This window comes from Bombus pascuorum, chromosome 4 (genome assembly GCF_905332965.1).
Source record: "Bombus pascuorum chromosome 4, iyBomPasc1.1, whole genome shotgun sequence".
NCBI lineage: Eukaryota > Metazoa > Arthropoda > Insecta > Hymenoptera > Apidae > Bombus > Bombus pascuorum.
The window spans coordinates 11,048,110-11,061,950 of record NC_083491.1 but is presented as its reverse complement, the minus strand read 5'-3'; the positions used below and the strand labels follow the sequence as shown (position 1 = coordinate 11,061,950).

General features: G+C 40.5%; 2 protein-coding genes across 2 annotated transcripts in view; both read left to right on the top strand.

Moving 5' to 3' along the window:
* The window catches only part of LOC132906007 (ATP-dependent helicase brm-like), a 167,406-nt gene that overhangs the window by 111,251 nt on the left and 42,314 nt on the right, over positions 1-13,841 (top strand). The window lies entirely within an intron of this gene.
* Positions 1-13,841, top strand: part of LOC132906011 (nuclear pore complex protein Nup88) — a 72,602-nt gene that overhangs the window by 41,120 nt on the left and 17,641 nt on the right. The gene's annotated exons all lie outside the window — the stretch shown is intronic.

The following is a 13,841-nucleotide window of genomic DNA, read 5'->3' as shown; positions in this document are numbered from 1 at the left end:
TGAATATGAATTTCTGTCATATATTTGAACGAAAAGTCACAGTTAACGATGAGAATCAGCGTACATCTACCATATGAACTCTAATTACATTAATTATTCGTTATAATAGACGCGTATAGGATAATTAGTTGCACGAACTATAAACTCTAGCATAGTAGTTTCTATAAGTAGTCTATTTCCTTCTCGTCATGCTTCTTACAGCCAGAAAATTTGACCCTGTCACAAGGGCTGGCGAAATGAAGGCGCGACGGTGCGCTAAGAAAACGCACGCGCGTGTGCGCTGGTAAATGCACGTGCGCGCGGAACTCGCGAAATATTTTACAATTACTGCGAAATCCATTAAGGTAAACCGAAACAACGTCGCGTACGAAAGGCTCTCCAAGCTACACGGTCTACGTGTGAACGCACAGTGCCAGAAATTCAGGATGCACCGGGAACTTCTTGCCAAGTTATACGGTCTTCTCTTCGTCCTTGTAGTAAAGCAAATCCCGCCTTGGAGGTGGTCGCCGAAACACGCCCCGGGTAACCTCTCTTATTTATTTATTTATTTCGAGACACCATGGACGCACCTATAAACCTCATTTTGCGATTCACTGCTGCGTTTCTGCAAACGAAACTGCAACCACCTTATATCTTTCTGCATTATTATTATTAATATTACTATATTATTCTACCGTCATTGAGCTACCTTTTTGATTATCGAGAACAATCAATGTTTGCTGATGTCGACGCGATGGTTTAATTACTTTTGGCAATAGCCTTAGCTAAGGTAAATATCGTTACTTCTATTATTACTCTGGATTTTATGCAAATTACACAATTATACAAAGATTCGCTCACTTCTTCATCGTCAAGACTGGTATTGCTAAGAGAAAATTCAGGAAAACGATGATGATACATCGGTCAATAACACTCTCTTCAAAACCGATATTAATATTATAACGCCACTATTCTGTTGGCTTTCGAAGGAAGATAAGCGTTTTTCTCTGTTCTGTTTTAAAGTAATCGCAGACTACTCGCTTGTTGACGATTGTTCTGAACGTACAACAAGGTATGCCAAAAAGTAGAATCAGGAAAAAGAAACTCTAATGTTTCCAGTGTTAACATAGCACGTTTCGCATTAAATTCGGAACAGTTATTCGTATCTGTTTCTTTATTTTAACTATCTCGGTGGAGTGAAAAATCAAGCTGCATGTGCGGTATTGTTAGTACATCCAATTACGAACATGGCGTAACAATAAAAATCCATTTCACTCGGCAAAAGCACATAGTTCGTACAGCTTTCAGCCAAAATCGTAATCATGATCTTGCCGGGGCCATCGGTAACACGCTCCGCGTAAAATCAGCGTGTTAACGATCGCGATTCAAGAGATTTTCCTACGATAGTATCCAAAATGAAACTTAGCCTGATAATAATATCTAGCACTGGCGCAACGCCGGGAGAAAGTCTCGAAAGGAGGGTTGGGGACAGGCTAAGATACGACATTCGTGCTGTGGTTTTAACTCCCTGTTATGAGATTGCCAGATTCAAGGGAACTCTATCTGTTCGTACGTGTGCTCGTTGGATGGTCGTGAGAATGCACGCGTACTTGTGCCTACCTGAGCATGTATTACAAGGAAACATGGGCCTGAAACACGCACCCTTCGAAATCACACGGAGTCGCGCCCTGGAAACTAACTGCAGGAAATACCAAGGGTCGTCTGACATCCGAAAGATACAGAGATAAACTCGTTGTGTGGCCTACGAGGTACGGGAACGTGTGTGTCTGTAACCACGTCTCCGCGCTTCCTCCGTGTATTCGCGGATGAATGGTACGTTAGCTAGATAGCGTACACTCGGCTTAAACACCCGAGCATCCAACGAGGAAAACTTTCGCTTCGACCAACGTTTTGATGCTCCCCCCAAAAACCAGCAATTTTTCGGCCAACCGACGCGTCTTTGTGTTCGACGCTTAGGAGTTGGCGTTATCTAGCTACGCGAAACGCGTTAGTAGCACGATCCGTGGTAATTTAACTCTTTATTCGGAGTTTTCAGCAGGTATAGGGAAAGAAGTTGCACTTTATTATACGTTTTTTATTGTAGCGCTAAAAATAAGAAACGTTGGTTACTCGTGGTTATTTTAAGTCTCGAGTTTCGTAAAAGTTACGTCTCCGATAGCTAATTCAATCGAAGGTAGTAGATTCCTTTTTCAGCTGGATCATACGGGATTGAATGTACGACTGAATAGATAAATGTCTATTTAGTATGAAAATATATGACGTTTTTAATGTATCATTACGAATATCTGCATACTACGTTGGACAGAAAATTTGGAAGAAAATACTGCTAGGGAGATTTAGAGATAGAGAGTTACAGGGGATCGAGGGAGACATTGTCAGACACAGATAGGGTAATTCTACTTACTGTGTGCAAACGTTAAGACTAAGCAAAGGTTACTGAATAAAAACAAAAACACATATTTATGTTGAAAAATCTACTAGTTCTATTTATTTATTCTTTCTACTAGTTCTATCTATTATTTACTAATTCTATTTATTTATTATTTATTTTTACTTAGTCCGTGCCTTTCGGCTTTGGATAAGTTTTCGGTTTTACCTATCTTTTTTACCTATCACGCTTTTTACACTTTCTCATTCTTATGGCGTTATCACCTTATTGCCTCCTCCCTTATATCTAACTAAACTCTAAACTCTTTTCTTATGTATCTATCTCTCCTCTTATCCACTCTATTATATTCCGCTCCGTTGCATAATCTATCTCCAAAACTATTGCAACTTTTGGGATTTCGCCTCCGTGCTGTGCTTCCTTATTGTCGTTCCTCCCCGTCTTGTATTGCTCTTCTCTTCCCTATTATTGTTTTTACTAGTTCTAAAATACCAGGTAAAAATTTGACCAAATATATATCTCGAAGAAATTGCACGTGGTTCAAGTTTTCTTTAAAGAGACATTTCATATCCACTAAGTTGATGCGATATCGAATGGAAAAGAACGCAGAAGAGGCGAGGAGAGATTCAAGAGAATCTGCGGGAATAAAAGGGAAATGTATGGAAGGAAAGATCTAATTTGTTCCTGTCGGGTCTGTTTTCGGTTTGGGAGGTGGTTACGGGAGTGGGAGGGGATGGTCGACGAGGCGAAATTAATATTCATAAGCGTCCAAAAAGGTCTCCAGGGCGGGGTCAACTTACATGTATCTTTCGCTACTGACCCTGGCTACCGAGGCGATAACGGTCAGGAATTAAAATACTACCCAGGCCAGGTTTTAACCCTTCTTCGTTGTTCGAGATACGCGTACGGATACACCATGGTGCAGGTCCCCGCGACTGTCTGATTTCGTTTCTTGAAACTTGCCCGGCTACCCGTCTCGCTATGATCCTCGACGCTTTCCATTCTTGTTCCTCGAAATGTAAATCCAGACTAAATGCGCCACCAGGGAGAACAATCGTGGCCGTTGCAAATTGGTTCCGAGAACCGTGAGTTTCAACTTTTCGGCGCTAGCGAAGGCTACAGGATCTCGTAGTTCACCGCAAACCGTGGTTTAGTCTCACAGTTAGACTTTACGGATCGTTTTTGTTACACGTAGTAACGTTGCGTCGGAAGAAGTCAGCGTTCTTAGGATAAAGCTGAGACGTCCTTGAAATGATAAATGGATTGAAATCAAGACTAAGTTGCTTTCTTATAATACAACGATGAAATTCTTCGAATAGTCGAACGATTCAAATTATTATTCAAATACAAATCGATTAGTTCAGCGAAATAATGAACATACGAAGTGTTATGCTGTAGCGAAACAGCTTAGTGATCAATGAACTTATACTACTTGTAACAATCAAGAAGCCATCGTGAACTGAAAAGCAAAAATTATGCATTGACGAGTAAGTAGATTCTTTGCTATTAGAATTCATAAAGAATAACAAAGATTTACTGGCAATAATCCAACAGCGTTCGATTTTACTTGGAAGGAAAGAAAATTTATCAATGCCCAGCTCCAATTAGATTCATAGATGCGGATCGCAGTATCACTCAAGAATGACCTTCGACCAACAGGAAGAATAATCCTCTCGATATGTAATGCATCTAGCTGAGTATCTAGAAGAGTACGACAGCAAATATCATTAATCGACTGAGTCATTAAAGCGACATGGCATAGGCAGACCAACGAGGACGTCTCGAAGACACAGGCGAAGGTGGATGAGCTGGCACTTCCTGGCGGTATACAATTAGTCGTCGAGTATTAATCCTGCTCGGTAGCCGTTACCCGACAGGATATTATGGTCCCGCAGGCAGTAACAATGAGGATTATATGAGGGAAAACGCTTCGATAGCGTTTCTAATACAAGCTGTAGCCAAGGTGGTGGTAGTTACACACAGGGCGAGGCCTCGTTCTCGTAAACGTTCGCCCACGAACTGACTTAACTTGCCTGGCAATAATAAAATGATATAGGAGGCGAAATATGCATTTAAATTATCGCCCCGCGATAATAATTTGCATACCGCCGCGGCACCTCTCTCTACACCACTTCGATGCCGCCGGTTCGCTTAGTTTAGCCCCGTTTAATTTAAATAATACTTCTCAGCGCGGGGGAGCACAGCTCTGCCAAGATATACATAAAATCGCCATAACATTGTAAATTATAACTGATACGGCTTATATCGCGAGAAGGGAGAGAGAAAGGGAAAGAGATAGGCGAGAGACTCTTCTTCTCCTTCGCCTCCTTTCTCTCGTCCTTCTAAGTTACTGCCATACCTTCTTCGTTTCCGAGTGACGTCCTGCCGCGTCCAGAACGCTTCCCAACGATTATAACACCTGTGATGACTTTAATTGATTGAATTGCCACGCGTCAAATTCCACTAATCCTACAATTACGTCTGTAGACTTTAAACCACCTACTTGACACGTTAACGTATTTGTTCAGCCTCGTTCACGCTCTCTCTATATACGTGCGTTGTGTTTTATTAAAAATAAATACGATCGATGTCTGAATGAGTTTTATTCCAGACACGCGAAAACAACTTTGTATGATTTGTAAAATTGAAAACACTCTTCTGTATCATATCTAATGTCTCGGTAATTATTAGATTCAGAAGAATGGTTTAAATGTACTTTGCTTTTCAATTTATCCTTTTTTCTTAATTTTTTTTAATTTATCGATATTGAAAATGATCCTTCAAACGTAAACACGTAACTCTGATTTCGCCAAAAAATATGAATAATCCTTTCGCATTAAATGGTTATCTTAAAATGTACACAGTATAGAAATATCTAAACAGACAGATATTTAGTTATGGTTATGAAAACTGTATTATTTCCTATTATCTGTTTCCTGCGTTGTAAAAAAGGCCGAATACTTTGATAGGTAAACTTGCTTGAGTCTTGGCGATAAAATATGGCCAGTGCGCAATAAGTTTGCCGTAATAATTCTAATAAGCTAACGAAGGGAATTCCGAATTTAAACGCGGCCATAATTCTAACGGTAATGACGTAATAAAATTCCATATATCTGCTATCAATAAAGGAAGCATATTTGTCATTTTTAGCCGCGGTTACACACGGCAGGCCGTTTATCCACCGACGAAATCATCCGAATAGCTATTCCGGATGCTAATAACAATCGTAAGTCATTTTCACGCGGACAGAAAGCGTTTCTCGTTTCGCGTCGATTACTTTCGCCAGCTAGGAGAACTCGAGAGACGCGGTACGAAAAGAAAATTAATAATCGTCACCATCGGTTCGAAGAAACTCGAATTCTATGGTAATCAAATGAGATTCTGCCCACCATCTATGGAACGTAATATGAACGTGATCTCATGGCTCTTCTGTGCTGGACGGAACACCGTCGCTTATTTTATCTATCGTGAATGGGAGAAAAATATGCGACCTTGGGGTGCTGTCTTATTTCAAACAAGTCATTTCAGTCATTATTTATCGCAGGTTGATAAATAACTCGTTTCATCTTTGGGAATTTTTCTGAGATAACCGATAGAATTTTACAAAGATTAGTTGTGTCATAAACATTTTTGATACTTTGTTATATTTTTATGATTCTTACGATATTAATTTCATTAACGCAAATGACATAATTCTTTTTATCGATATCGTGAAGATCATTAGTCGAAAATTGCGACTCTGGTCGAGCTCATCCTAGTTATTCCAAAGGAATGATCTAAAGTTTCTTTGAAGCTTTATACTATGACAAATAACGTGAATGAATAATATTCGACAAAATGGCATTTTTACAACTTCTAAAACTCTCAACTCATACAAATGTACTCGAAAAATGAAACCCGAAAGTAATAGACGATTCTATGCAACAAGGCGTGCTATGAAACAAATAATAGACCACACTATGCAACATAATTTACTTTGTCAAGACACGCACGAGCTTTGTATTACATTCCTACAATCCAAACGATGATTCGAAGCCTCTGCACTATGAATAAATAACAGGTAAATACAAAATGCACAAGGTGTATCGGTTTCGAACAGGTCAAACTGTAATACGAAAGTCCGACAGAGATGTGTATTTTATCACGAGAAAGAGCATGAGAAAGTGCAAGCTCGTTGATGGAGCCAGAGCTGGTGGTGGCGGTCCATCGTCGTGCCAGCCGGACCGCGCAATTCCGCAAAGTATGCAGATCTAAGAATTCAAATGGCCGCCCTATAGCGGCCGTAAAATAGCGGACAATCGCGCTCGTAAACCACTATATTAAAATTCTATATCATCCCCCCATAGCTGGGCCACCACCGATGATATCATTCCTCTGTGCTACTGCTCTGCGTCCTTTCGTTCCTCTCCGGTATCCGAGCTGATGTCCGTCCGGCATAACCTTCCCACCTACCGATCTTTACATTGTACGGAGTTTGCGAGCATTCGTTCACGTTTATGCTTATACTGCGCTCATGCGTGCGTACATTGGCGCCTCGTGGCTGCTCTGGATACTTTCACCCAGGCATAAACCACGTATCCACGTATGAAGATACCTACGTAGATATATACAGTACAGTGGCCACAAAAAGTATTTGCACAGCACTGCATTTATTGTTGCATTTATATGCTAGTTGTTAATTGGATCCAACTATGGTAAATTCGTATCATTTGATAGTTTCACTCGTCGAAACGCTTATATTGCTTACGTTGAACAATTATTGAAACGAGTTAATAATTACGAAAGGTTCTGAATTGCTGTTTCGATCTTTTTCTCTTTTTTACAGTTTTTACACACTTGATACGTTCATTCTTCGCGAATGGGAGGCTTGACTCGGAGATGTTTTATCACCTTCTTGTCTACTGACTTTTATATTCCTTTTATATCGTGACCATTCGTCGGACGTGGACATTCTCCTTTATGTATCTATCTCTCGCTAGAAACATCGACGCCAGGATTCTTGATCGTTGGACAAAAGTAGCCACCCATCTCCTCGGACAGAAGTTACGTTAGAAACGTACAAATACAGAAATATTTGGTATTCAAAGTGAAACTTTTGATGCGAACGAGCAGTTCTGCTAACATTTAAACCGCGACAAGCGTAAAGACATATTGTTGTAGCGTAACAAGAAACCGTCGGATTTTGGTGGAATGAAAAAGAGGGATATGGCAATCCCGCGTAGCCATAACGCGAGCCAGTCGGCCGAGCAAAGATGGCAAACGAGGACCTTAGCCGAATAATGCAAAACAAACCTCATTTGAGATATAGTCTGGCATTTGTCCATATTAAGGTGTGCTACAAGGGTGCCGCGGCGTTTTCGTTTCAACCGTATGTATGCGTGAGCGTACGCTTTGAAATTATATAGCGAGAGCATCAGTCGTCGTTAGTCAGCTCATGCCGCATTCCGTTGTTAACTATGTGTATCTTGAGCACCCGTTACGTACCCATTTATCAGTGAGTTCCTTCATACGCGTTATTTTCCACGTTAAGATGCACAGCTTCACAGGCGATATTTCACCCCGCTCTGACATATCGTCTCTGAATTCGTCGCTTTGTCGCTTTCCAGAAATCGAAAAAATTTCCCTTTGCGAATATTTTCCATATTTGCGTAAGACATTGCTACGATATTTTTCATTTACACGCGCAAACTTTTTCAAATAAAATTTGACTTATTTCCACGCGTGAAGAAAAGGTATAGTAGTGCAATGTTTGCAGAGTTAAAAAATTTATTTTCTTACAAATGAAATCTTAATTTTTCGGTTGTATGAATCTGGATTACTGAAAACGTAATTCACCGTCAGGAAACTGAGAAAGATAAGCTATTGTCCGTGGAATAGTTGCGATTAAACGGAGAATATCGTTACGTATTCGACCGAGTAAGGAAATTCCGACTCGTCATTGTCTCGCAGCTAGACTTTCATCGTAAGCGACACACGCAACTTTATATTAAGCCTAAGTTCTAAACTAATAAGACAACAACCACGGTAGGACGATCAGGGAGAACCGGAAGGGGTAGAGCGACGCGAGAAGGGTTCAAGTTTAGCTGCGAGGCTACGAAGCGGGTCACCGATTACGACGTTGATCGTTTATGAGAGAGAACCAAATTGGATAAGTTCAAGCAGCTTCTTCCCTCTGACTACTTAGACCATTACTCTCCAAGAATTTCAATTAGGCATGATTTTCGAATTTACAAATCCTCCAGGCATTTTGAACGAGCTACAAGACCTTGTTACGAGACTGCAAGATACGTTAACCCTTTGCGCACTTCTGTACCGAACTATTCGCAGGCAAAAGTTTCGTTTCGAAACGATGAGAACAATACGAAAAACGATTTTTCACGTTACGTATACGAAAGGTTAAATCTCAGAGATCGTAAGTATTTTGCAAATAAATTCTCGTACGTAGCAGTGACTTGGTAATAAAACGAAGCTCGGCTGATTATTCTATGCAAAATTTAAATTGGAAATCCTTAACTTAAGCGTGGAACTTACAACTTGAAACTTGTCGATTTACCGATATTCTTAGCAAACGTATTATTATCACGAAAAAAACGTATTCTTTTAAAACAATAAATTTCCTTTAGCCACGCTGGAAATTATTTATGACCCAGTATTTCGCCGATTCTGAAGCTGACTTACCGGATCGCTAGTTGGCTAATCCTCGACAAAGTGGAATAAGACAATCCACTCGAGGCGACAGTAGACGTCGCAGGAGGACAGCAAGCAACACCCGGTATACGCGTCGTTTTCACAGAGAAAGAGGTGGAGGGAGGCCCGTTAGGTGGTCGACGTCGGGCGTAAATTTGCATTGAACGAAATGAGGCGCTATGGGGCATTCCAGTCCGAAGTTAATAGCTTCCCAACGATTAACTGTATCCCTCCACCCAGCGTGTCTACCCGGCCTGTTCCTCTCTTTCCCCATGGCCGTTCATTCGACGCGTCGTGCCTGTTCATTCTGTCCCTTTTCTTCGAACCTTCCCTCCCACCCTTTTCATCCTCTCCCTTCTCTTTCTCCGCGTTCATCCTTCTTCCCCTCGCATCGCCCTCGTCACATCGTACTTACCTATATCGTCCCTTCTAATAATATATGTTCCAAAGGTTGCGAAATAACTGACTTCGAGCCGAGTCAGCCTATCTAATCGATGATCCCTTGTTTCACTATATTAAAATCGTGACGTCACTTTTTTTCCCCTCTTTCATTTGATCGTAGAATTCCTTTGATCGAATTTCGATCAGAGGATTTTTATAGAGGCGTATAAATAGAACGTTTGACATTACAAGATGTTCAAGAATCGCGTGCAGTTAGTAGGTGCGAAAGGCGGTGCCTACCGCGGCCACAGCCAATAGTTTCCAGGCACGGAAAGGCGCCACGGGGGTTATAGGGCATAATTTAGTGGACAGTTTGATATACAAACAATCTTTAATGAAATTCTTGGTGTTCATTAATAACGCATTACAGCCTCGTGCGACACTGGCGCCGGTGTCGGCATCGGTACCCGTGTACCCTCACCCCTTTTACTCCTCATACTCCGTTTTCCTAGCCATCCTCCTCTCCTCCATCGTGATGTCCTCCTCCGACACCCTTTATCCACTCTACTTTCTACCGATCTTTCCTCTCTTTTTGCTCCGAAGCTTGACACGTTTCGTCTCTATGCAACGAATTTCACTCGTTTCTACACGAATGAATTGGATTCAGCCTGCGGTTGATAGCTGCAAATTTAGGGAAATTGTCCGATATCTGTTGTTAAATATTGTAACGTAAATGATATTCTATACATTAAACTCATATAATTAATGGAATTCCTACTTGAAGGTAAAGAGATTTTCAGATGACAAGACAGTTCCACCATCTCTCACAATTGCGCTGATTTTGTCGTTAGCATAGAAAAATCAATTTTATCGCCGTGATATTTTATTACACGCAGCTGTAACAATTATAAAAATACGTGATTTCATAATTGAACGACATGCTGTCAAACGTGTACAAATATCAGGATTCAGTTTCCAACACTGGTATATTTCAAACATATTCCTTTCAATACAATTTACGTACACTCCATGTACATTATTTCACAGTATGTTGATCATCTATGTTAAGGGATTATCACTTCGTACAAACCACGTGTATCTCGTATCGGTCGATCGCAAACGAGAACGATACAGCGGGTTAAGTAAGAAACGCGGGAATCCAAACAAAATGACACGCGATTAATTTCTCGCCACCGATGGGACAGTGACGAAGGCTAATAGGATTTCCGGTGCAACGGTGAAACAGCAGTTCGTTTCGGGGTGGACGATACCGCCGGCTACGGTTAATGAATCGACGTAATCAGGGGGATGGGCGTTCGGGGGTAGGTCGAGCGACGAATGACAATCGAGTTTTGTATTAATGTCCGACTATGCCGCACCCATGGTCCCTACGCGCCGCGTACGACACTCACCATCAGCCTGATCGTTCGTTTAATCAACCGAGCCGCTAACACGATTAACTTATTGCGTATTCCCGTCATTCCGCGTACGTGAGCCACGAATCAACGATACACAAACGCGATACCCCATTATACCGTCGTTCTATTCTATCCGGTTCTCTCTATCTGGCTACTCGCTTTTGTTTCTTCGTCTCAGTTTACCCACCTGTCGCGTTGCGTTACGTGTACCCGTCATTTCAGCGAATCATCGGGCGGATTCCCTACACGACTTGATCCAGCTGATTTCACTATTTTCTAATTAAACGCTTCGAACGCTGTCGCTTTTATCTTGTGTCATCGATATTATAACGCTGTTCTAATCTCGTCGCTTTTTAATTGAGAAGTTCGAAGGGAAAAGCATGCTTTGGCTTTTTACATCGTCAATTAGCTCGTGTAATTTAGCTTCCATTCGACCACGGTAGCAGTATGATGTATATTTTGCTGATCAGAATCGTGTTAAAAATCCTTAACGTTGGAAAGAAACAGATATAATAGAAGCAAATAACAAAAGATCATTTTAAAAGACTTATTAACCCCTTGGATTGTGATTTAAGTATCTTATTAATCCTTTGACCGCTGGGTAAAATAGGCGAATGTAATTAAAAGCAAATGTCGAATAATTTGAATTTCTCTTAATAATTATTCCTTATATAATATATTTAAATGCAACGAAGGTATAAGCCAACATCGTATCACGAACAATAATATTTTGTTTCTTTTTTAAACCTTCTCCATCTATACGTTTAGCATAACAAACGACACATTGTATTTGTAAATTTCTTTTTCTCTGACTCGCTAGTAATATTTCTATGAAATGTCTTTCCATTAAACGCGAAATGCGACAAAGTAAGAGTGCATTTGCTTGCAGACATTTGATATGTTTTTTCTTTGCTTTACAATATATCATTGTATTTGAATCATTCTTCATAAAATAGACTGTTTAATTTAAACATCTTAGCTTGCTCGTACGTTATACCTTTCACGTTTCTTGTATATATTATGTATGGGTCAAACACTAGAAGAGTTAACAAGTTTATCCTTCGATAAACTTTTTTTCGTGCATTAATATTGTCCAAGGGTAAATTGAAGAACGCAAAGTCTACGAGGAATGAAAAGTTTTCTCCATATTCGAAAAAGAATAAACCTTCCACTACAAAAAACTTTTTTTCATTTAAATTCATAACATTTCCTCGGATAATTTCTATGCTTTTCTACCGCATAAATTATTACGACAAACTATATAAATCCTATTTCAGTTACTAAAATTGTAAAGCTTTCGTATTCTTATAAAAGAAGTCTATAGCTTGTAGCCTGTCCATTCGCTAATATCGATAATTAATTAATCACAGTAAAAAACAGTCAATATTTCAGTATTTCACAAAAGCATGAGCACTCTGGTATTGCCAAAAACTACTTCCATCGTTTACAATTTCTATCTTTTATTAATTGCGTCGCAAAATTTTTCAACGACTCGTTTCGACGAGGTTTCCCGTTCGCAATCTCTTTTCGCGCCAGCAATTCGCATTAATCTTGAAACTTAACAAGCACGGAATCCATTCAACGGCAAGAAGAAGGCCGAAAGGAAGAGGAACGCAAACAAAGGATCGTGAATAAGTGTGTACGTCGGATTTTAAGAAACCGTGACAAGACTTAAGACGTCCGGCTGACTGACATTTAACAGAAACGTGAAACACCGGAGTTAATGCTGCCAGAGTTGGTAACAAGTGCGAGAGGGAGAAAGAAAGACGCTGAAGAGGATGTTGCAAAGAGAGGAGGGAGAAAGAGGGTCAGGGAATGGATGTGTTCACATTATACCCTCTGTTCTTTTAATTTCTTCAAAGGGCTCCTCTCCTGCGACACCTTCCTCCTTGCTTGGCAGCCTCAGCTCCCGAATTAATAAGGCGTCGACGATGTGACGTCTTTTTTCTTTTCACCCCTGGATGGGACAGCAGACAGCTACCAAAGTGAATGAGAACTCTCGCTGAGAGGATAACGGAGGGAGAGAGCACTCTCTTACTGGTACTTAACAGCGCGATGAGATGAGCTGCCGTTAATAAATGTGTTTCTAACTGCAAGAAAGCGAGAGGGGGGCTGCCTCTCTCTTTCTCTCTTTCTCGTTCCCTCTTCTCTAGTTTTCTTTCCTGCTTTCTCGCATTGCGTGCCACCAAGGTCCCCAGAGAATAAGTCTTAATGAGAAGGAAACTTTTAAACGCACTAGACTCTGCCTTTTCTTCGTTGATGCTACGGTGCGCTTAGCTTCGCACTTTTACTCCCCCGCAAATCAAACACGATGGCGGGGAGAACTTCACCGAGGCCATTCTCATTGAGAAACGATTTTATTACTCGGCATGTTTCGTAGCAGAATGAACAAACAGTATATTGGTCGTCGTAAATGTAAAGGAAATTCGCTAGTCAGTTATGTAGAGTATTGCGATGGGTCGGTTTGTAAGAATCATTCTATGGAGCTGAAATCTGCTAAAAGTAAATACGATTATACAAATTCTATATTCTTATGAAAATATCTCCTTGGAAATCTCGAAATGAATTAAATAATTGGGTACTTAATTTTACATCGTAAAGAAAATATTTGTAAAATAGTCTTCGTTTGTCTGTCAATATCGTATCTTAGAAAGCACAGTCGGCATATAAAATACAAATCACGTATCAAAGATCGATATAGGAAAAAGGAAAATCGTAAAAACATTTTGTTTCGCTATTTAGTCGTTTAACTTTTAACGACACACAATTTTTTTTATTAAACGTCACCCTAACCAGCCTCTGTTCGTTCCCATGGTTGCTGTCGTAGGCATTGAAAGAACGATGGAAGAAGTACATTCGATACCATTGGGCCTCGTTCATCGTCTTGGCAAAAACTACCCTCGGGTAAAAAAATAATTGCCCCTTGATACACGCCGATACCCCATCTGCGGGGCTGCCAGCCTGTAATG